This window comes from Ochotona curzoniae, unplaced genomic scaffold, assembly GCF_017591425.1.
Source record: "Ochotona curzoniae isolate NIBS_2020 unplaced genomic scaffold, NIBS_Ocur_1.0 scaffold_274, whole genome shotgun sequence".
Classification (NCBI taxonomy): Eukaryota; Metazoa; Chordata; class Mammalia; order Lagomorpha; family Ochotonidae; genus Ochotona; species Ochotona curzoniae.
The window spans coordinates 1151964-1177340 of NW_024467101.1; the positions used below are offsets into that span (position 1 = coordinate 1151964).

Genomic DNA, 25377 nt, shown 5'->3' on the forward strand with positions numbered 1-25377 from the left:
TTTCCTGAAAGGCAGGACAGCTTGGCACAACTGTTACCTGCAGGGTTCCCAGCCTGTCTTGCTAGGGCGAGGATTCCAGCTGCCACTCAGGCGAGTCCCAGGCTGGGGATGGGTGCAGCCAGGTCTGGCAAGGGAGCGCTGCCCAGGAGTTGGGATGTGGTGTGCTTAGACTCCCAGTGTGGGAACATCTCCATTCATGGCTCAAGGAGAGTTAGATGCAGGCCACAGCAACCCTGGGGACAGTGGCAATGCACATGTTCATTACAGCACCAACCATGGGGATATGGATGCCAGGGGCTCGGGCAGAGGCAGGAAAGATTGGTAAAGGCCCAATCCTGGATACAGGTGAAAAATGAAATAATGCAGGAAACTCACTCCAGGAAGAGCAAGAGGCATGGATGAAGCCCAGCAAGGCCCAGCATGGCAGCTGGTGCATGCTGGAGCAGCTGGTGGGAAGCTTGGCCTTTTCCTCTGGGAGTTCCTGCTCCAGCTGAGGAAAGCTCCTGGTTTAGAGTCAGGATGGCACGAAGCACACCTCTGATACCAGCAGCAGCAGAGAAGAGCTGGCATCAGGGGGACCATCACAGAGGAGCGGCACCTGCAAATGGTGGGAAACTGGGACAGTGTGTAGGTTTCCCTACAGGCATCATTTTCACAGACAGGCAGATTGAGGCTCGGATGCTCACGACATTGTTGCTGGTGAGCTGGCTGGTGTGTGGGTCTGACACCTGTCCTAGAGGGACTTCACTGTCCACTCCTGGCCTTAGTTGCAGACAGCCTAGCACCAGTGAGCACTCTGCAAAAGCTGAAGCTCTGACTGCTAACCTAGTGAGCATTAATCATTACTAGTCCTCTTCCAGTTCTGTCTTTCCGATTTCCATACCCAATTATCTTTTGGTAGTTTCCTATAATGCCCCTGAAATCCTTTCATGCAGATAAGATATATCTCTTTTTTTGGACAAAACCAATAATGTATGGGCAATGGTAATGAATGATATGTTGATAGTCTCTGGCAGGAATCAAACAATTATCTAGGCGACGTAGATCTGATTACAATATATCTTCCAGTGTCTTTTGTAACTTAATGACTTTCTCCTTCTTGCCAGCTACTCATTTGAAATCACTCCTATTCGTTGCCTGGACTGGGGTACCAATAAAAGTAAAATATGAAATTCTTATTGTTTCTTCTTCACCTAGAGTGTACTGAACAAACAGAGGTACATTTTTTACATTCTGAAACTTAACAAGGCCATCTTCTTCAATGTCATCCTCTGACAGTTCCAGAGCTTGTTAGTTCACTCCTTTTTGCCTCTTCAAAATCCATAGATGGCGATAGATTGATAAAAAATTTTTAAGTATTTAGGAGCCTGGCTGTCATCTAGCCCTTGAAATTTCATGGGATAAATTGTAACAGGCTGGTTAAATGCCACATCAATAAGTAACTGTTCAGCTTCTAAAAGGGTGAGGTCTTTTCATAAGCAATTGTCAAAATCATGCTCATCCCTTTCATTAAGGCATTCATGGCCAACTTTGTTAATAAAAGCCATGAAATCCATGTAGCCGTTTGGGGTGTCCGTGTCCTTGTTGCTTCCAGGGTCATTTTGGCAATACTGTTTGACCTTTTTTTTTTTTTCTTAGCTCCAGAGCATCTGCTCCTTGGTGTTGATCGAATCTCACTTTGACTTTGTTGGAAAAAAAAAATGTACGTGTGGCTGATATATTGTGGACAGCTGTTCCCTGGCAATGACGTACATCTACTTTCAAAAAAAACAACCTGGGGATAATTACTACTCATAGAACTGAATGCTGGGGCAATCCTCAAATATGATCCATACCCTCGTATGGTGAACTTGACCATGAACAGTCTGGAGGCCTAGCAGATCAGTGGATCAGCCCTTGCTGGATAGCCCATTTGTTCTGGACTGGCTTCACATTCACCATTCTCAGAGAGCCCAGAAGGGGCACCCGCTATGCTACTGTTGGACCAGATTTTGAGATCCACAGAAAATCTGAAGTCAGTGCTAACACATAAAGGGCAGTTTGTTCAGGTTAACAGAAGTCTCCCATCACCCCCCGCCCAGCCTAGCAGGGGCTGGGCAGGGGAGGGGCAGCTGCAGCCAAGGCTGCAGCAGGAACAGCAGGGCAGAAAAGAGGGAGCCAGTTTGAGCAACACAGGGTTCTTATCATTTCAGGCCAATTCCATATAATTATACAGTCGTGGTTGGTCAGTTTAACTGTTAACTTTCAAAAAGAGCAAGCAACTTTCAAAAAGTACAAACTGGTGGGCTATAGGGCAGCGAATCTTATCTAGCATCAGGGACCTCGTTCCTGAGGAGTGCTCTGCCTAAGTGACCTGCCAGGTGTCCTGCCAGGTGTCAGGTAAGCTGTCAGGCCTGGAGTTCACACAGCCCCCAGCCAAGCAAGTCGGGCAGAAATCACAAAAACAGAAAATATCTAGGTTCTTTACCACCAGCTTGGAAATTGAAGGCAGAGAGAATGCGAGAGAGAATCACAGGTCGGGGGAGTGGGAGTGCAAAGTGGGAGTGCGAGGCCTGGCCAGAGGTGGTGGCAGCGGCGGCCTTGCCCAGGGGCTCCTGATGCAGAGTCACACAGTGGAGCTAAGCAGCCAAGGGGACGCCTAGTTCAACCCAACCAACCTATTATCCAGCCCATACACCTACTGGCAGGTGCCTTTCTGTCAAGCCACCCCTGCTCCTAGCCTGGGTTTCGTGCTGTCCAGTGAGGGTGGTAACCCTGAGGGAGGTGCCCACTATTTCCCTACTAGGCCACACCCACTCCCAGAGTATGCAGTCTCCAGGTGGTTTTGGCATTTGACTTGACAGAATTAGCTCCTAGTGCCAGCCTCTGCCAGCTAACGCTGTGGCTAAGCCCAAACACCCCTCAACCCACTCTAATTTTAACTTGCACCAGTCAGAACAGTCAGCTCACCGTGAGGCCCACAGGTGCTATAGCCCTGCCTAGTCTGAACTGCCCCCATCCGTATTCACACTTTCCAATGGAAGTAGTTATCCAGCAGGGGTGCCCACGTTCCCCTGTTGGCTTTGCCTCCTCCCTGATTGTCACATGTGCTGTTTGTGTGCTGCAGCCACATCTGGTACGGCTCATCTCACCTTGGCATTACTTGTGTACTGGTATGTGTTGCAACCAAACCCGGCTCGACCCACACTCTGTTCTGGTGCTCGGATTCACCAGAAGGTAATGTGAACAGATTCAGGCTGGTCTGCCCCCAACCCATGCCATGTGTATGCCAGTGGGATAATTTTCATTGCCTGTTCTTGGTTGTTCCCTATTGTGCTTCTTGCGCTTACCTGCATGGGACTGTGTCCTGCCAGAGAAGTTGCCCAGGCTTCTCCACCAGAACCTCTCCCACTGCCAGTTTTCGCGCATACCAGTGGGTCCAGAATTTCATGTATTTCACATGCACCAGATACATTTACCCTTAAAGAATTTCATACAGTAATTTACTACTTCTGTCCATGAAATAAAATTTTGTGGTGTGGCATTTTCCACGTGAAGCATCACGTTAGCGTGCAAAACGTTTCAGAGTTTGGAGTATCATGAGTTTAGGGCTTTCAGATTATGCAGAGAGAGCGAGCAAGCAGATTTCTGGTTTTTCATAGGTGCAACTTGAAGCACATAATAATACTTCAAAGTATTTACTCTTCCCTCCTCCTTTCTTCCTTTCTTTTAATCTTTACAATAACTTACATTCAATTTACACTATAGTCACAGGCTTAATCCTCCACCATAGAAGGACATTCAGCATGTTTGCAGTTGAGGGAGACAGAGCCAGTTGAATCTCCTCTGAAAGGCCAGGGAAGGAGATGAATGACTAGGAAACCTCCTGGTTCACAGGTTTAGATAAAGCATCTGCTAAAGGAACAAGTTGTGTATTGGGAGACTGTCCCTTGCTGTTGAAATGTAAATGGATCAAGCCCCTCCTCTCCGGATGCCTACTTGACAAACTTTCTTTAAAAATCTGATGCTGTTAATAAACTTCGGCTATGGACCATCAGTCAGTAGTCCACGCGTGTGTTATTACTGGCTTATTGCACCAAGTCCATGACTACAGGACAGTGGACACTCCACTAAACAAAGAATTCAGCATGCTGAAAGCAGAAGTACCACTGCTCTTCAAAAGTGCAGACAAGGGCTCTGAACAATGATGGAATCTCAGGAGACCAGGCTATTTGATTCTACCAACAGTATACTATGAAGTCTTCTCCAAACCTTCTCACCAGCATTTGGAATCACTTCAAAAGCGAATAATAGTCATTCTACCAGGGCTGAGGTTTGCATTTGCATTTCCTTGGCAGCTGGTGGTTCTGAGCAGTTTTTCATGTATCTGTTGGCAATTTGTGTTTCCTATCCCTTGAAAATCTCAACTAGAAAATCCCAGAGCTCTTCGCCAAGTCCTCACCTGGAGCCTGCTCTGTGGAGAGCCACTGCAGAGGACAGGGGAACACCGAGGGATGGGGGCAGATGCACCCAGGACCATCGGGAATCTCCCAGGTGGAGCAGGCTCAGCAGCAGGTCATTGCTCAGAAACCTACTCTGCTGACCTTCACACCTCAGTGTGATGCAGACTCACGCACCTGAGGGTGGGAGACCTAGGAGTGGGTGGGAGATGTGCAATGGCCAAGGAAGACAGCATACTGGGTGCTTGACCTGTGTTCAGGGAATTTCTCTCAACCTCTCATGGATTAGTGGAGGAATAGGGTCAGCCTCGGAGCCAATTCACAGCAAGTCACACTGGTGGAAGCCATCAGCTCAGAATCCAACTCCCAGTGTTTCACATTGCACATGCTAAAATTGATACCTCCAAAATATGGCCCAGAACACTGAACCTTGCAAAATTAATGAACAAAAAGTAGCTCCTTATAAATAATAATAATAAAACTGGAAAACAAATTAAACATCTGCAGCAGGAATTTTATGAAAAACATTGATTTAGATAAAAAATAATTTCAGGGAAGCAAATGTGGAAATAATTGAAGGCAGTTAAACAGCGTTTTATAGAAAATTGAGCAGGAAAATAAATTGGATAACAATTTGCTTTGAGAAACACATTTTCAATGAATATTCTCCATTAAGTTATAATTCTTATTCAAATATTTGTATTCAAAACCTTGAGTGGAGGAACCCCAGGGAGGGGAAGGAGAAAGGCAGTTCCTGGGGCAGAGTAGATGGTTTGGCATCTGTGACCAAGCCTGAAGCAATGCTGTATACTTAGCTAATGGTTGCACAGCCACTGTTTGCTTATCTGAGACCCTCTGGCCTCCTTGTCAACAAACTCCCATCAGAATACTCCTCTAGGTACACATCTATCCCACTTTGTTCCTGGTCCAGGCAGAACAGAGCAGCAGCTCCCCACTCCAACCTAATGCCTTCCCTGTGTGATGATGCCCATTCACAGCAGGAAGTGATGCACATCTGTCAGCTAGGATTTCAATCACACACACATGATCTGGATACCTGTGGGGAGGGGCCCAGGATCCAACGCTTGGCAATGGATTACTGTGGGCCAGTTGTGCTGGTGTGGAAATTCAAGATTTTAAAGTATTGGGAAAATGAATAAGTCTTTTAGAATCTTCATTATATTCAAATTTAAAATAATACATATTTGTGAAGATTTTCAAATTTTCTTTGTAAGGCAGAGAAACAGATTTCAGCAACTGTTTATTTCCCAAATGACCACAAAGACTGGTGATGGGCCAGACTGAAGCCAGGAGCCTGGAACTCCATCAAGGTCTCCCACTTGGGCATGGTCCCAAGTCCTCAATTGCTTTTGCACGTACTTTAGCAAAGAGCTAGATTGGAAATGGAGCATCCAGGGATCAAACTGTTGCTTATATGGGATGTCAGCATCTCAATGACTTAACCTACTACCATAGCACCAGCTATTGAGATCACATATTACTTAATGTACATTACAGTCAAACGCGTAATAGCAAATCAGGAGATCAACAAAAGCATAAAAGATGAAAGGGCCACAGTCCAGGCTGAACATCAGCAAGGACTTTATAGTTATTATTGTTCATACAATAATCAAATGAAAAGATGCTCACCTTCACTCATGTTTCAAATAGTCTCAGAATTTATACCGCATTATGTTTCATGTTGCACATGGTAAAAGTGATGTAGTATGTCACATGTAATTTCTATCAATGTTTGACAAATACTTAGTTTTCACAAAGCACTGTTCTCATAGTAAAACTACAAATGAGCATTTCTATTTTTCCTTAGAGAGAATGAAAAACAGAGATATTCAGTCACTTGTTCACTTCCCAAATGGTTGTAACAGCCAGAGCTGAGCTGAGCTGAAGCCAGGAGGCAGGAGCCTCCTTCAGGTCTCCCACATGGGTACAGGGTCCCAAGGACTTGGAGTGTGCTCTGTTGTTTTCCCAGGACATAAGCAAGGAGCTGGATCAGAAACAAAACAGCCAGGACATGAACCAGTTCCTATGTGGGATGGTAAGGTAGAGGAGTAGGCTGTTGAGCTACCAAACTGGCCCCATTCATTTTTTTTTTTTAGCTCCAATATCTATGAAGAGGGGTGTTTCTGAAGCTCCTCAGAAGTCTTGGCAGACACATGGCATTTTTCTGTGCTCACCTGCCACCTCTCCCAAGATCTGTGGGTCCCTGGAAGACCCCCTGGTCCCCCAGCCTTGGACTCTGCCAAACACACTACAAACATATGCCTCTGTTTCTTCAAAGAAAACAAATCAAAGGCTTCAGAGAAACTGACGCCAAAGACTCACATTTCCTTAACAAAATGTGTTTTCTTCCAAAAACATATATGGATCTAGGTAGCTGCATCAACAGCATTGCAGGCCAGTTAACATCTACATGCAGAGCAAGCAGGCGTCCCTGGGACTCACACACCTGTTGTGGGAGCCAGCCCCAGCCCATCTTCCCCTGGAAGGCTGAGAAGATCACCACTACTTCACAGATGTGTTCTCAAAATAGGACAGACTGATGTGGCTGCATGGCTGCTGTCCACCTTGGAGCAGGTGTTCCTGGGACTCAGGCACCTGCTGTGGGAGCCAGCCCCAGCCCGTCCTGCCCTGGGAGGCTGAGAAGATCACCACCACTTCGCAGATGTGTTCTCATAATAGGACAGACTAATGTGGCGGCTGCATGGATGCTACCTACCTTGGAGCAGTTTATCCGACAGAACGTGGCCTTACCCTCAGGAAGGTGACTGGCCCAGGTAAGATGAAGAGTAAGTCCTTGTCTTTCTTGTTTCTCAACTGGATCTTCCATCCGTCATGTGGGAAATGTCAGGATTTCATTCCTTGATGCCTGAGTAACATCCCTTCGCATATACACACTGTTGTGTTTTCCAGTCATCAGTCAATGAACCTCTGGTTGATTCCACCTTGGCAGTTGTGGATTGGGCTGCAGTGACCGTGGGACTTCAGTACCACTTCCACGTGCTGACTTCATTTGCCAAGTAGGTGACAGCTGGGACAAGGAGATCTGCTTTTAGTTCTTTGAGGATTCTCTATCCTGTTCCCCATATGGTTATACTAACTTGTGTTCCCATCAACATGGTACCAGGGCACTTTCCTCTACAGCACTGACAGTATTTTTAAAACTCACTCTATTTATGTAACAATCTACCCTGTCTCCTCACTTTCTGATCCTTGTCAGTGATCCTACCTCAATTGATATTGATATATCAATTACTTTCAAGAAAAATAGTGTGAATGTGTGTCACATTTACATATGAAATAAATATGGCAAAATGTTAAAAATTGTTCAATCTAATCTATATTTGTAAGAAATAAAATCTGATTAGTGACTCCTGATCAGTGTGGTCATTTCCAGAACACTGAGGCTTTCTGGTCAACAAGGACAGTCAAGCTCCTCCCACTGAAGCCTGGGCTGGGCGGGGCTTGGTTGAGCAGGGGCCATTGTGATGATCAGAACACTGCACATGTCACTTCTGTTCTCACAAAGGTGGGCGTGTCACCCAGTGCCCAACCCTGCCCATGTCAGTACCAGGGCAGTCTCCAGCAGCAGGATCTGGACAAGGCAGAGCTGGAGACCCTCAGAAACCTCAGTCCTATTTCCACAGTGTCTCTAAGATAAAGTAGAAGCATCCTGGTTTGCCCAGAAATGTCTCTGACCATGACTGGACCGTGGCTGTTTAGTGAATTCAGTATTTGGCAGCAGATCTGATGTTCATCCCATGGGGCCCTTGAGAACAGAAACCACAATACATCTGTCTGTGCCTTCATCCCCTAGCCCAGAGCCTACATGGTTTGTGATCCTTGAACCGTTCCACCAGAAGCAGATTCCCCAGAACCACATGCCTGTTATACAGCAGCGTAACCCTAGAAGAGTGGAAGCAGATCAGGGCATTTTGTCCCTCCAGATAGTCCTCTGGCATGCTTGTCAAAAGCTAGGCCAATTTGGGGTTTCTGAAAAATACAGAGATGCCCTGAAATCTATGTGAAGTCACACCTGAAGATCAAGTGGACCCATTTTCATAGCCACTGTGTGCTGCGTACCTGCACAGGGACATCTCAATGCCAAGAGTCCAGTGCATCACCTGAAACAGCCAGAAGATCTTGGTCCTACCCCACATCACAGCAGCGCAGGTGGCTAACGAATGACCCAACTGAGCACCTTAAATCCTGTTCTCCTTGGAGCACTGGTGTTCAGAACGCCACAAAGTGAATTTCTCTGTCTTCCAGGCTTCATTGAGAGAGGTTTGGGGAGTTTGGGAATGAAAATAGAGACCTAATTATTGGGATATGCCTTTCCAGGGACTGTCCCAGCCTCCTGAATGAAGAGTAGTTGAGTGTTCACTTGAGCAGGTACTTTTTTAAAGGTTTGGAAGTAGGAACACATCCTGGGACACAGCTGTGTTTAGAGTGCAGTGTATCATGTGCAATGTGTTCTGTGATTGGGGAACCTTTAGCCAATCTGCTTCTCTGCACTGTTCATCTCCCTTTAGGCAGGGGGTGGGGGTGTTAGGATGGCTCTGCCCAGTATGGCTGAAGTCTCTGAGGGATGCTGGAGCTTGCACCCAGTAGCTGTATTGTTGGCTAGGGGAGTGCTGTGCTCAGGACCTCCCTCTAAGGAACTGGGAAAGAAAGGAAGGAAGGCATAGGAAAATTCATAAAAAGGAACTTAGAAGTGGCAGTTTTTTTCAGGAAGGAGTGCATACTCTTGTATTCAACTGTGAATCTCCAGAATTTCAAAATAGCCATAACTCTGGTGTCATTTATTTACATAGCAAGTCACAGAATTCTACAGGGCCCTTGGTGACCCATCGACTCATGGGCAGCCATTGGTCTGCATGATTGTTAACAAGTTCATCAGATGATGATGCCAGGGCTCAGGGGGTCCCTGGCATCCCTTGTCTCCTACTCCTGGCTTGTATATGCCACATGACACAGCCCCACAGAGCCTGGCAGGGGTGATGGTGCTCCTAACGCCCCCATAAATACTCTCAGAGGCCTCGCTCACCTGCTACTGGGGACTTGAAATGGGCATGGGAGAATGAAATCACATGGTAAGTGTACGTTGAGGCCCTTGCCATCATTTAAGGAAGTAAACCAGGGATGGAAGCGCTTTCTCTCTCCGCCCTCCTCTTCATCTCATCCTCTCTCCCCCACCCCATCACTCCAACTTTCAAAGATTAAATAAGTCTTTAAAAAGACAGAGTTTGAGTGCAAATAATGTTGGAATCCATACATACAAAGCATCTTCAAAAAGTTTGTAAATCATGGGCATTAAGCTAGCTGTTGGGGCACCAGATAAGAAGACCACCTACCATACTGGAATGTCTGCACCCAGCTGCAACTCCTGCCTGGTGTTTCCTGTTAACACAGACCCTGGGATACAGTGAATGCACCTCAAGTCGTGCCACCCATGTGGGAGACCTAGTTTGAACTCCTAGCTTCTGCTTACTAGCTGTTGTGGACACTGGGGAGTGAGCTCATGAAAAGGATCTTTCTATCGCCTCATCTCTATCTCTTTGCATCTCAAATAATTCATGTGAAATGTGTAGTATGAACACATATGATTTTGACATTTTTGGTATAAAAATAAACTTATTTTCCAATTTGATTTGTCCACACATTCTGAAATCCACTCATACACACTACACATTGTGTTCAACTCAAGCTCCTGTTCACACGGGTCCAGCACCTGGCCAACACTCACATGCCAACAGGTGGTCAGTTAATCCATAACAAGGCTACAGATAAGCCATTTCTTTATTCACAATCACGAACACGTTTTGGATTCATGCCCTGTGCCATGTGCTGCTCCTTATGCTGGATTCATACCCAGCAGATCATGAAGCAGGTGTGCTGCTTGTCATCACAGAAGTGATGCTATTCAGAGGAGAAAGGCAATAAGCAAATCAACAAATTAGCCCTAAAAGTGACAGACACCTGTATATGCCTGTCAAACGCACACTGGTGGAGGGCCTGGAGAAAGACGCTGTGATAGAGCCACCGATTGCTTCAGCAAGGGCAGGCAGCAAGCCTGGTGGGGGGGTGGGGCCTCCAGGATCACAGGGACTCCTGTGCATGGGTGGGAGGCATTGGGTTGTTCTGGGCTAACCAAAGCTGTTGGAGTCGCAGGTGGACTGCCATGTCTGGCACTGTAGCATGGTCCCTCTGTTTATTATTTTGAAGGTGAACTTTAGGCAGAAGATGGAAACCCAATTAGCCAGCCTTTGCCAAAAGCAGCATTATGAGATCTAATCTCACAGCAACAGCATTAGGAGTCTCTTGCTATCATCTTCCCTTCTCCCATTCCCTCTGTCTTTCAAACACAATGAGGATCATAGCAACAATAAGAAAAGTTTTAACATTTTGCTATGAATCAACTAACAAATGATGGCATTAATATTAAGCTCATACTGTTCTTTGGATGTAGATCTCATCCTCCTCTACCTTACAGGTGGAAAAGTTGAGGCTTTGTAAGGGTAACAGACTCAGCGTCCCACCCTGGGTCTCAGATTCCATTCTTACATAAGGACCATGGACTCCCTCCACCATCTGCCTAGTTATACTACTTGAAGGAAAGACAATTAGGAGGAGATCATTTGCCCATTCCACACAGCTTGAGTGGAGACGTAAGGTGCAGCAAGAGGGAAATGGCTTGGAATCTCTTCTGGGGGCTGGGTGTCTGCCACTGCTGAAGCCTCCCAGAACTGGGACAGCTCAGTGTGGCCAAGTTAACAGCTGCATTGAACTCTTCCCAAGGAGCAGAATCTGGAAGAGGGAGAATGATGGACACCCTCCACTGCGAATAACAATTGATATGGTATAATCGTAATGATGAGCTTTATCAATTTGCCCTTCATCTGGGATAGGCTGAACTTCATAGCCTTTTCCTGGAAAACGTTAGAGCAATGCGCCACAGCTGCCACACCAACAGATCGCTGCCTTGTCCTGGGAACAGGGAGGGGTTATCTCTCATATGGCTCAATCACACCTGGAGGAGGCTGTATAGCCCTCATCCCCATGCCACAGTGTGTCAAAACAGGACTGCAGCAGGGTGGAACACAGCAACCCAGACCCAGTGCTCTGACACTCAGCATGCACCACTCTTCCAAGTGTGCCAGCCATGATCCCAGAGTGTCTCATGGCACTCAGTCTCCCAACAAAAGGATTAAATACATTTCAGTGTCTGTAGGGGGCAGGCTGACCCTGCTACTGAGAGAAGTTGACAAGGCCAGCTAGCTGGTGAAACTCCACAGACATGCTCCCCTTACCTTATCAGAGGTCAGGCTATCTCAGCAGGCCAACTCTTGCCTGAACTTCCTGCTGCTCTGGTCAATGATCTCACTTGCTCAGCTGGTAGATGACATCTCTGGACCCCAGTACTCTGCCCTCTAGCCCTTCAAAAGAAGGCTGGGCCAAAGGACACGTGACAAGATATCAGGTCAGCCCATGCGCACATGGGATGGACCTTTGTATTTCCAGGAGTTGAACTCAGCAAAAGGAAACACAATACCACAGTGGAAAATGGATGATTTTTAAGGGCAATGGGAATAGACAGGAGGAACCTATAGCACATCAGGCAGGCGAGGTGAGGATGCACAGCCTCTGTTAACTGGGAACAGCATATGGCCCCACACACCACAACATTCTACAGCAAGATTCATCCACCCACCAGGCCAGGCTGCGTGGAAAGGTGACCAGAAGATACTTGAACATCTCATATTCATGTCACTCCAAAGAACCTTTGGAGACTGCAATCACATGGACAGGTCATCCTTGGATTAATAGGATTGTAGTGAAATTCAGAAAGAACCTCACCATGAACAAGAGCCCCAGCCACTTTTCTGGGAACCCTGGTTCGGATAGGCACTAACTATGATTGAGGGAACCTTTCCTGTCTTACGTTCCTACATGCTAGCTTTTGTAAAAGTTCCTCTCACACAGTGTTGAATAAATACTAGGTCTTCCCACTTACCTGTTCTCATTTTTCTATGTAGGGAAAGACAAAGATAGCTGAGATCCTTTCCAACATCTCATCTTTTGTCTTGATTTATTGCGTTTCAAACCTTTGTGATCGCATTTAAACTTCTAACATGTGCCAGTGTATCAAGAATTGATGGGTGATGTATCACGGAAACGGACACGTACACATGTTATTTTCATCTGTTGGGGCGTGATCGAGTGTAATTGACCGACAATCCCCATGTCACAGCTGAGCAGTGGCTGTCACCTCCCACACACTCATTGAGCACGAGTCCACATTTGGGTCTTTGGTAGCATGATGGAAGGGCAGCGTGTTCACCCATGGGACCTGGTTATCCAAAACCACAGAGATGCCCTGTGCAGTGCTCAGAGAAGCATCACATTCATCTTGGCCCAGGACTAATGCCAAAGCTGCCATCCAACAAGGGAACATTGATTATTTCTGGGAATTGTCATAATGCTATCTCTCTAGCTCACAAATCTGTGGCTTCTCCTCTGCCTTGCTGTTGACTTCACACCTCCTAAAACTTCTGGAGCCAGGTGCCAAGAGGCAGTGTTGGTAACAGTTGTCACCCCAAGCTCCAGGCTCCTAGCTTGGCCCAGCCCTGGCTGTTGTGACCATCCAGGCAGTGAACCAGCAGATGGATGATACATTCTCTCTCTGTCTCGGTTTCTTCGTTCTCCCTCTCCCTGTTCTTCTCTCTTCCTCTCTCTCTGTCTCTTTCTCTCTCTCTTTCTCTTTCTCTCTCTCTCTCTCATTTCCTTTGTAAACAAAGCTTGTTAAATAAAAAGTTACTTTGTGTCCGTGGGGACTGAGCAAGATGGGGAACATTGGGAAAAGGAATATTTCAGCAGCTCCTGGTGTTTGCACTTTAAGGAAAAGCAGGTGCCTTTCCTGGTATTGATGTATAGGTCACCTCCATAAGAAAATACTTGAAGTGAAAGACTTTGTGGAGAGGTCTACTTGGTTGGTGTTTCAGGAGATGTGAAGTCAGCTGCAAGGCAGGGAGGGAGTCTAACAGATGTGTGAGCTGGAGAGCTAGCCCTTTGAAATTTACTGATTTTAAAACATTTGATATAGCTACAGAGCAAAAGAATTACAGATTTTCCATCCTTTGGTTCACAACCCCAAATGGCCACAACAGCCACTTCTGAGCCAGAATGAAGCCAGGAGCCACAAACCCCTTCTGGATCACCCACAAAGATGACAGGTAGCCAAGCAGTTGGGTAATTTCCACTGCTTTCCCAGGCACATTAGCAGGAAACCTAGTGAGAAGTGGAGCAGCCAGCATTCTAACTTGGACTGTATTATAGGATATGGATACAGCCATGCTTCTTGAGCTGTGGGACGCTGCAGCCATGCTTGCTGAGCTGTGGCAGCCACTCTTGCCTTGTCTTCCTTTTGTGACGTGGACGTTATGTGGTTACACTTGGCTGCCATTGAATAAAAGACCTGAGTGAAATTTTTGTCCGCTCTACACAAGTTATCATATCCCATTTTATTGTGTATAGCAATAATCACACAGCAGCTGCTTTTAACAACACAAAAATGGTATTTCCCAGCAGCTGCGGACCAGGAGTCCAGGCCATCAGCTCCCTTCCCTGCATGGGGCCTCTCACCCTGACATCCAACATGAACTTGATAGTCAGTGTCCTGGATTACTGTATAATTGACTTCCCAATAAAAAAATAGATTTAAAAAAATAAAAAATAAAGTAAAATTAAAAACAGAAACCAGGGAAACCCTTGGTATTCAGTGTCTAGGATTACAAGGGTGATGGCAGTGGGCTGCTTGAGCCTGGAGCACCGACCCAAGATTTCCTGATATTTCTGCCTTCCATCATGTTGCTGTGCCCTGCTGTGTTCACAGATCCAGACACACCCTCTTTAGGGATCTGGGAGGTGGGCAGTCATGCTGCAGGCTCTCTCCATCATCCAGAAGGGTTGGTAGGGAGACTCAGTTGTTGTTGGGATCCCAGTGCCATGGGACACAGGAAACCCCAGGCTGAAAAGAGCCATCACCCAATGGCACTTATTGAACACCTGCTACCCGGTGAAACAGAAGGAATCCTGGGAGGTGGGCTGAGTGAGACAGCAAACTTGCCCTAAGTCTGTTTGGTGCAAAGACAATTAGTCTTGATGGGTAAGTTAATAGACAAATTGAGTTGCAAATTTCTTTCTTGCCAAAGGCCTTCAATAGATTTCACTTCCTGTTTGTTAGGGACACAATAGATACTTTCCAACTGGAGAAGCTTGCCAAGCAGTAACTTCAGTTACTCCTACCACACTGTCCTCCAGTCTCCATCTCAGAGTTCACCACACTTCTGTTTTTATCCATTAAACTCCTCTCTGCAGCATCAACTATTAACAACAGTCACACACACAAAAAAGCAATTTCAGGATGGGAGACCTTGTAAATGTGAAAAGTTAAAGTGGTCCTGATGCTGCCCAGAGGAAGTTGCCGCAGGCCATTCCTCTCTGCCAACACAAGACTCCACTCAGCCGCGTGTTTGTTGCTCTACAGGGGAAGGGAGACAGGGAGCTCTGGGAGAAACCAGGCAGCCACTCCTGAGTAAACCTTTTGAACTTGAAAGACATAAAAAGTTAAGAGTCTCATCCCCAAAGGTTTTTCTATGAGGCCGAAGAACTGGGTCTGTGTGTGTGTTCATGGTGGAGGTGAGGAGAAGCAAGTCTACCAGAATTTTCACTAAAGAACAGCAAGAACTGAGTCCTACCTCTGCTTCAAGATCTGAAGACAGCAGCAGCTTACCTGGCACTGACCCCAGAGACTGCCGTGTGGGAAGCCATCCCCTGGACAGGGACACTGGGCCCTCTCTGAAATGGCACTGACTCACAAGTTGGCTGTAGAGGAAGAGCATCCCCTGGACAGGGGCCCTGGGCTCTCCCTACTGTGCCCGGCGGTGGCTACCCAATGCTTGGACTCGCGAGCAGGGAGTGTTCACACTGATCAGATCCAGAGGGGATGTGCGGCCTCACCTTCTCCTACCACTACCCAGCCAAGGCAGAGCTATAGCAATCAGACAACACTCAAACATCAAGGTCCAAGGGTACCCCGAAGTCAAATCAATGAGCTCATGTTTCTCTTTTGGCCCCCTTTCCCCTGGACAGTCCTCTCTCCCTGGACCTCTTGTTATCTTCATAGCGGACACCAGACTGCTACCACCATGGAGGGAGCCACCGTCCTCTCCTGTAATCATGGATCCTTCTGGAAGGTGGCTTGTGCCTACACGTTCAGCTCTGGCTCTGCAGTGCTCCGTTGCTGTTGCTGTAATAGGTCACAGTTGCTCTCCTAGCACTCACCAGAGTTCCATAACTCAAATCCTTACCAGGAAGGAGGCCCCAATGCCTGAGGAGCTCCCACCAGGCTTCACCTCTCACAGACTCACCACCTCCCAGCGTCATGATGCTGAAGGCCAAGCCTCCCATATGTGAGCACTTGAAGGACACCTCAACCAACACCCCAAACACAGCAGCCTCCCTCTCCAAGGAGCCACCTCTGAGAATTCCAAATGACCACCTCTTGCCCACAGGGTAAGAGTACATCTCTCACAAATGGTTATAGCTATGGACAGCTTCTCTCTACTGCTCCTCTGTGCCAGGTGATTGCACCTGTCAGGTGTGGTAGGCAACACTGGGTACACAAAGCCAAGTGACCTGACACCTCCTGCAAAGAGTTTACTGCCCCAGACCTGCACTCTGACCTGCGTGTGACACACTTGTGGGGAGGGAGTGCCTGAGAAATCCAGGATCAATGATGCTGTGTGCAATGGATAGGGACTGGGCTGTCCAATAGGAGGATAGCAGCATCCACTCAACACATGCTCATGCTCTGAGCCCCACCCATGTTGTCTGGTGGCAGCAGCTACACAAGAGAAGACTGGAAAGAGTTGAAGTGCTTGTGTCTAGCTGGATGTCGTTTCTTCATTTGGATGCCTGTGAAATCTGGAAGCCGTTTCAGCCAGAGGAGAACTGCAGTTCCAGCAGGCGTGCTGGTGGCTCTTGGGAGGCTCTCTGGGGATCATCCAGCATCCTGCAGTCAGGGCGAGGATGCGGGGGCTGCCTCAGGAAGGGGCGGCCTTGCCCAAGCATCATCCACGGAATAATTCTGCAGCTCAGACACAAAGCAGCTGTCAGTCCATCCAGGCAGCCTGCTTCCTCTGCTCCTCAGCTCCTGGGGACACTGCAGAGGTGCCCTCAGCTCTGTCTTCATCCATCACGCTCCATGCATGTTATTCCTTGCTGCCTTGGCTGCTTGGCGTTGTACTCACCCAGCTGCGCCAGGAAGAGGCTGCGCTGCATGGTTGCTCCTTGCTCCAAGAGGCTTCCTCAACTTCCAGGCTTCCCACTGCTTCTCAAAGGCACCTTCACCTCTGTCAAGGTCACCTCCCCCTACGTGCATATACAAACACTGACTGTACAGCCATCTCAGTGGATGCAACAGTGACTGGCTCAGAAATTACAAATACATTTTTGACAGGCAAGCTAAAAGGTATTTTCTGCTGTCTACCTAGATACCTAAGGACGGACTTCAAAAAATCCTAGGAGGGGTTGGTTAAGCGGCTCAGTGGCTAAATCCTCGCCTTCCATGCATCACGATACCATATGGGCACCAGTTCTAATCCCAGCTGCTCTAGTTCCCATCCAGCTCCCTGCTTGTGGCCTGGGAAAGCAGTCAAGGATGATCCAAAGCCTTGGGATCCTGACTCCATGTAGAAGACCCAGAAGAAGTGGTTCATCTCTGGTCACTTGGGAATGAACCAGCAGATGGAAAATTTTCTTTTCTGTATCTCCTTCTCTCTGTAGATATGCCTCACAACTTAAAAAAAAAAAATCTTAAAAGAAAAAAAGTCCTAGGAAGGGCATAGTGAGATGGCTGACTTGGCTAATTCTCCCCTTCCAAGCGTCAGCAATGTGTTTTACATTGTTAGCTGGAGACAGATGTGTGACTTTTAAAGATTAACCATTCGTTAAGAAACAAAAAGAAAAAAAAATAATTGGGAGGAGCCAAACAGGGCTTAAAGAAGGATTTCCGATGATTTCCCCTCAAACTTTTACAAACTCACCTGTGACGGGAGTGGGCAGGGCCGTTGTCATGGTGGAAGAAAAAGCCGCAGCTTTCCCTGGTTTATTTCTGCTCAAGCTTTGGTTAAGATTCTTGTAACACTTTCCTAATTAAACAACAACAAGAACAGAATATATTCTTCTCTGGCTCACCAGAAAATCAACAGTGCCCTGAGAGTCTGATAAAAAACAAAACCTTGCCACTAGACTTGCTCTTTATGGTTCTCATTGCCTTGTCTCTTCTAGCCATATCTGTTGTAAGGCTCTTCTCTCTGTAGTCCTGCCACCATCCCCTCAGGATAAAGAGAATGCCATAATTTTCAAAAGCTCAAGGTGTTCATTCAGAAAGTAGGAAGAGCCTAAGCTGCCACCCTATGTATAACCCGACATGTTCACCTGCTACCAGTTCATTGACATGTATTGAGAGAAGACATAGGCATCTTGGCCAGGAACAAGGGCCATTCATGTTGCTTGGTACAAACTAAACCAAGTGCAAGCTCTTGCACTGAATTCCTCAGTCCCATTTTCCATGGGCCCAGGGTGCCTGTACACAGGGGTACAGGGATGCTTCTCAGGAGAGAAACCTCAAGGCGGAGAAGCTCAGGGAGAGGGGTGCCCAATAAGCTGTGTCAGCTCCAGTTGTTGAGGCGCTGTGTTGCTCAGAAGACTTGGACAAGCAACCTGAGAGCTGCAGGGCCTCCCAGGACAGGCCTGTGCTGTGTGCTCCCTGACATGCCCCAGGACGTGAGTCTAACAGCTGTAGGGCCTCCAAGAACAGAACTTCCTGACACTCTCCCAGATGTGAGCCTGAGAGCAGCAGGGCCTCCCAGCAGGGAGCTCCCTGACACAGCCCCAGACATGTCCATGGCAGCTCCTTGGAGCCCTTGTACAGGACCCATGTCCCCTCACCAGGGCTGGCCCCTGGGAGCCCAATCTCAATAGTCCTGTCCCACCAAACACCCACACCACGGGAACCATGCCAGGTGTTTTTGGGATGCCACCTGGGGTCCTGCCACAACCCCATGAACTGGGAGCTGTCACCATGAAAACAAGGGCTCGGTGACTGGAATGGAAGGGTCCCACACATTTCTGCTGTGCCAGTGCCAAGGATTTGCTTGGGTTAACATCAAGGTCGAATTCGTCCTTGTGCTACACACTGTTAACTATAAAGAATAAAGTTGACCCTGTCTGAGCGAGACAGCCTTTGAATAATCACAATAAGGAACCCACATTTTAGAAGAAGATCCAATTTAACTTAGGACAAGATAAAGTGAACAAGCTCATTAGCTCAAATGTTATGCTACCTTCGCTACAAAAAGAAATTTTAAAAATCGAAGAGCCTTAAGGAAAATGAGAATGGCATCCATGCAGCCTCTTAGTTGTATACGCTAAACTGAACCACAACATCAAGATTGCAAATGTCGATGTTTCACAGAGAAGAGCTGTGGCCTTTCCAGGTACCCAAGTGATGGGGCGTGGTGAAGGGCAGCCATGGGTGCTGCAGGGGTCCCTCCGAACTGCCTCCACCACACCTGTCCCCACCAGCCCTGCACGCCAAGCTGGCTCACAGAGGAATGCCCAGAAATGTTGGCCTTTTGATCAAGGTTTGTAGATCCCAACCCTCCAACCAGCAGTCCTCTTTCTCGGGGTCAAAGCCATTGGTAGCACCTGCTGGGCACTACAGTAAGACTGATTGGAAGCCATGAGACATCTGCCAGCTAGAAAGATGGGGCTGCTCCACTCATGCCACCTGTCTGGGAGCCTTGGGGATGTGGCTGTTGCTGTAGTTCAGAGCTGGGCAACACGAAGGCTGTGCATGCTGTTCTGTTTCGTGGACCCGTTGGCAATGCGCCTTCACTGGGTGAGGGTGTATGGGAGCACCAGACTGTTGGGGAGCTTGTGGGCTGGCATGAAGCACAGTGCGAGTCCTTGCTCCTTCCCCTAGGGGGAGCCCCACCTCTCCTCTGTGGACTCCCTGGGTGACCCTGTGGTTGGCTTCCTGGATAAAGAAGGTTATGAAGAGGGATGTGCATGATTCTCAGGCTTCAGCCGCATCGCCTCCTGCATCAGACAGTCTCAGTGAGGACGCTGCAATTCCTGCCAGAGCGTGTTCAAGTGAGAATCGCTGCTCTGTGGTGGCGACAGGCAAAATCTCCTTAAGAACTTGACCTACTTACCCGTGGGACCTCACAGGAGAGCTGCCAGAGCAAGGACCCTGGGCATCTGATCTTCCGCCTGACAGTGCATTGTCCTCTCAATGGGTGGGCTGTGCAGCGATGGGCTACAAGCTTGGAGTGTAGCTTCTAGGAGCTAATTTAAAACACATTCCAGTGGCCTATGTCCGCATACACTGATTTGAGATTTTTTACAGAATTCTGTGATTTCTCCTTGTATCTTCATCCATATAATTTTTTTTTATTTTTAAAAGACTTACTTATTTTTTTTTTATTTACTTGAAAGGCATAGTTATATGGAGAGAATAGGAGGCAGCTAGAGAGCAAGATAGAGACAGATCAAGATTTTTCTCTGCTGGCTCATACCCCAGATGGCTGCAACACCAAGAGCTTGGCCAGTCTAAAAGCCAGGCCCTTCTTCTGGATCTCCCACATGGGTGCAGAGGCCCATCAGCCTGGGCTGTCCTCTGCTACCCTGGTGCATAAGCAGGGATCTAGATCAAAAGCAGGGCAGCAAGGACTCCAATCAGTGCCCATACAAAATCCCATCTTTGCAGACAGTGCCACAATGCTGGCCCCACTCCACGTGTTCCATAAGGAGAGAGAAAGACAAGAGATTTACCAGTAAGTTCTGTCCAGTTCACGCCAATTGCCACAAGTCAGCAGTGACCCCATCTCTGTATCCTAACAATGCAAAATCAGGCCCAGGATTTTAATGCTTGTTGGAGGGAGCAACGTGTGGGTAAAGCAATGACGTCAGAGTGCGGGAAGCTGACTCTCTGGTGTGAACTTGCCTGTATCCGTGAAGTGTCTGTGACCTGCCCCAGTGCACACCCACACTGCTGACCACTGATCCTGGCCCAGTCTAGAAAGAAACGTTCCTGGCACCGAAGGAAAGCATATGGGTCTACTAATCATATGTTGCTGTGTAACTGCAACCTGCCTCTGAAAATAGAAACCTAGATTTCACCTGTCTCTTAAACAATGAAAACTCATGACTGTTTATAACCCTGTCCAGTTACCGTTTTCTCAATGCTAAAAGCTGGTGGAGGGTGGAGGACAGCTGGGCAGGAGGAAACACAGGCAATTATCGAAATTAGTCATCTTGCCTTGTTTCCAAAGCAATCAGAGTTGGCTCCAGGTCACCCAAAGGACACACCTGTGCCAAGTCACCATGGAACACAGCTTCTGCCAGCTCTTCTGTAGAATTTAAGAGATTCCCTCCCAAGGGGGACTTTGAGAAGCTGTTGAAAACCATTTTCAGGGTGGCAAAAACCAATTTCAAGGAGAAGTGAATGCATGGGTAGCAGTATAGGCACGTATGTTTATCTTAATGTGATGTTGATGTGGAAGAAGAGGAACGAGAAACCATGGCAACTATGCTGGCTGTCTGCCGGAGCTGGGAAGGAAGAAGTTGACACAACTGGGAATGGCTGCCTTCAGCCTCCCAGATCCTGGAGCTCACGCCACACTGTGGAAAAGAGGTCACCCACCACTCACCAGAAGTGAGAAAACATTCCAATGGAAAATCCTTTATAGGAGCCACTTGAGAAATTCATCCTTTTTTTAAAAAGATTTATTTTTATTATTTTTTTTATTGGAAAGGCGGATATACAGAGAGGAGAGACAGAGAGGAAGATCTTCTGTCCGAGGATTCACTCCCCAAGTGAGCGCAACGGGCCGATGCTATGCTGGTCCGAAGCCAGGAGACTCCTCCGGGTCTCCCACATGGGTGCAGGTTCCCAAAGCTTTGGGCCGTCCTTGACTGCTTTCCCGGGCCACAGGCAGGGATCTGTAAGGGAAGCGGGGCTGCCGGGATAGAACCGGCGCCCCTATGGGATCCCGGGCGTGCAAGGCGAGGACATTAACCACTGCGCCACCGCACCGGGCCCGAGAAATGCATCTTGTATAGCTTTGGCCACAATTTGTTTCTCCTTTTATTGTATGCGTCTGTGCAAGGCACAGTTATGCCTTTGTGGGAAGAAGCAGGAAGAAATCACAAAAGCATTTAAGACAATCAAATAATTGGATTTATGCCAGTTACATATAAGGATCCTATTTTCAAGACCCTGAAATATGGGCCTGTGTGGTAGCCTAGCATCTAAAGTCCTTGCCTTGCATGCACAAGGATCCCATAGGGGCGCTGAATCATATCCCAGCAGCCCTGCTTTCCATCCAACTCCCTGCTTGTAATCTGGGAAGGCCGTGGACAATGGCCCATTGCTTTGGGACCCTGCACCTACCTGCGTGGGAGACCTGGAAGAAACTCCTGGCTCCTGGCTTCAGATTGGCTCAGTTCCAGCCATTGCGGTCACCTTGGGGAGTAAACCAATGTGCAGAAGATCTTCCTCTCTGTCTCTCCTCTCTGGATATCTGATTTTCCCCCCCCCCCAAAAAAAAATTAAGGAAATCTTAAGAAAAGACCCTGAAGCATGTAACATAAAGTATGAAGAACAAGCTATGTAACATTATCACCAACAAACTTCTGTTATAATCATCATAATAGAACAGTGACATTGAACTGGACTGGAGATCCAACCAGCAGGAGGCCTACCTGGTGATGCATCTGTGTGTGCACTGTGCTGGGGTCTGTGCAGTAGGTGTGGATGGCACGAAGATGTGAAGAGAACAGCTCCCCTGTTTGGCAGGGCCCGGCGGATGTCTCTCTGACCACCTGGATGCGATCTCACCTTCTTTTTGCATGGACACTCAAGCACCCCACTAAGAACTCTAATCTATTGAGGCATGGTTGTTTTCACCTGTGAGTTGGTTTTTGTAACCTATGTGAGCTTGAGAGTTAATGTCACTGATAATGTCTTGGTGAGTGGGCCTTTGACAATTTACACACAGGAGCACAATTAAGCCCATGCCATTTCTGGACACCTTATTGTGTAATTCCGCCATTGTCTCAGAGTCTGTGGCACATTCCCAGACATGTGACACACCTTCTGGAAAGGGCTTGATAAATATCCTAAATATTAATGCAAGTGATGGGAGTGAGAGCTGAAACTGCTACAGCAATAAATATAGTTATTGTTATACCCATGGCTCATCTGTCATTACAGTTTCTTTGGCGCATTGAAAATATAGCTGTTTTAGCCACTTTCATAATTTTTTAACTAGAGGAAATATAGGGTGATTATATTAACATCATAGAGATATGCTTTTGATTATTGTCTGATTGTTTATGAGGTTGTAGAGCCTGCAGTTGTAGGGGGATTTAATGTTTGAAACTTTTTGTCCTAGATCATTACTTTTTTCCTCTGTGATGTATTTCTCCCACTAAGTGATAGATAAGCTTTGAAAATAAAATGTAGTAGGAATGTTTTACTGATTAGTAGGTAACCATCTGTGCCTTGGCCTTGGAGTTCTGTCTGTTACCTAATGGCTACTTCTACTTCTGAGTAACGGCTTGCTTTAAAGAAACTGACTATAGTAACATACAGAATTATCTTTAAGCGCACCTGGTTGACCATGAAGTAAAAATTAATTGAACATGTGTGCATGCTGGCTTAGTTCTAAAGTTAAAGATAAAAAAAAATCAAACATTTGTGCAGAGGCTTGTGATGTGTCTGAGTAAATAAAAAGGGCAGCTTCTTCTTGAGCTGCAGCAAGAAAGTGACAGTGTCTGTGTCTTTTCTTATCATCGACTCCACGCACCCACCTCGAGCTCCGAACTCAGCCGGAGTTGGACTCTGGCAGCACTGAGGGAGGTTGTGTGCATGAAGCCGGCACACCTGCAAGGAGGTTTCCAACACACTTGAGCTGTGGATTGTTTTTTGCTCAGAGGACAACCAGCTGCTGTCTTGTCCACATCTGTGTCTCAGAGCTGGGCAAGGAGAATGGGGGGCCACATCACCTCCCCACCCCAAGTGCCCAGATCTGCATCATAGGGGTCCCAACCACCCCACAGCTGCCACGGCCCCCCACTGGGCATTGATGTGTTATCTGTATGGTGAAGCAGGTTGTTTAATAGTTAGAGATGGGGTTTAACATCTAGCAGGAAAGGGATTAGCTGGAAGGATTCTAACATGGAATGAGGAATTCCCTGGTGAGCATCCCTTACTTGTGACAGGCACCCTGCCTGTGGCCTCCTCTTCTGAGAGCAGCAAGGGCCTTGATCCCAGGCTGCCGACTAATGGTCACCATCCTCACCCAGGTCCCACCAGAGTTCTGCATTACAGATCTCTGTCCATGCTTGCCTGATCCAGATTATTCACACACTCTTATTATTATATTATATTAAATATATTATTTATATATACATAAATAAATTTAAAATGTTAAGTTAGAAACAGAGACAGACAGAGAGAGAGAGGGAGAGAGATCTTCCACCTTCTGATTCAGCCAGCTGAAGCAAAGAACCAGAAAGTCTACCCAGGTCTCCCTCATGGGTGGCAGGGGCCCCTGTACTTGGGCCACCTTTCTCTGCTCTCTCAGTCACATTAGCAGAGAGCAGGATCAGAAGCCAAGCACCAAGGACTCAAACTGCTGCTCTGGTATGGCGTGCTGGAGTCCCAGGTGGTAGCTTAGTCCACTGGGACACAGCATCAACTCTATATTAGCGTTCCAGCCACTGTTTCTCATCCCTTCTGTCAGCATTTGGGGTTCAGGGTGGCATTCACAGAAGGGGCACTGGACTAGATGTAGTTGGAAAGCACTGTCAAAATCCAAGACACCAAAAGTAATATTTATTTATTTATTATTGGGAAGTCAGATATACAGAGAGGAGGAAAGACAGAGAAGAGTATCTTCCATTCAATAATTCATTCCCCAAGTAACCACAATGGCTGCAACTGTGCCCATCCGAAGCCAGGAGCCAGGAGCCAGGATCTTCTTCTGGGTCTCCCACGTGGATGCAGGTCCCAAGACTTTGGGCCGTCCTCTACTATTTTCCCAGGGCACAAGCAGGGAGCTATATGGGAAGTGGAGTCACTGGGATTAGAACCAGTGCCCATATGGGATCCTGGCGCATGTAAGGGGAGGACTTTAGCCACTAGGCTACTGTGCTAGGCCCTGAAGGTAATTTTAAATTCCTTTCATCCACAGCAGGCAAACAGATGAACAAGGTGCAGCATTTTGGAGGGCAATGTATCACTTCCAAATCTAAAATAGACACACTCTTCCACCTGGACGCTCCCCTTCCATTGGCCTGACTTAGGGGATCCTAGCATGTGCATGCACAATGTCATGTTTATTTGCAGCACCATTTGTGAAAGCAAAAAATTGGAAGCATCCTGAAACCCATCCTTGGCAAAGGTGACTAAGGAACCAGTCTGTCCTCTGCTGAACTGAAACAGAATGGCATTGGTCTGGGTGCGTTACCAGAAACATCTTAATGCAAATTCATTTAGGATAAGGACCAGCAAAGTTTTTCAATGAAGATGGAGAGAGACAACATTGATACTGCAGGGTCACTCGGTCTCTGTGAGCAACATTCCACCCCTTGGGAAGGCAATTGTGGATGAGATAGTGACAAAATCCACTTCATTCGCCAATAATTAGGGGGAGGGTGTTAGCTTTTATCCACAAAGTCAAGGCTCCAGGCACACAGCAAGTGATCCACACAAGAGGCCTTTATTTCAGTGATGGAAGTAGCGTGAGGCAGGGAGAAAGTGAGAGCGGAGCAGAGGGATAAAGAG

The 25377-nt window shown here is 47.4% G+C and overlaps 1 pseudogene; it reads right to left on the bottom strand.

Moving 5' to 3' along the window:
- Positions 1-1050: 1050 nt before the first annotated feature.
- Positions 1051-4519, bottom strand: LOC121171846 (annotated as a pseudogene).
- Positions 4520-25377: the final 20858 nt, after the last annotated feature.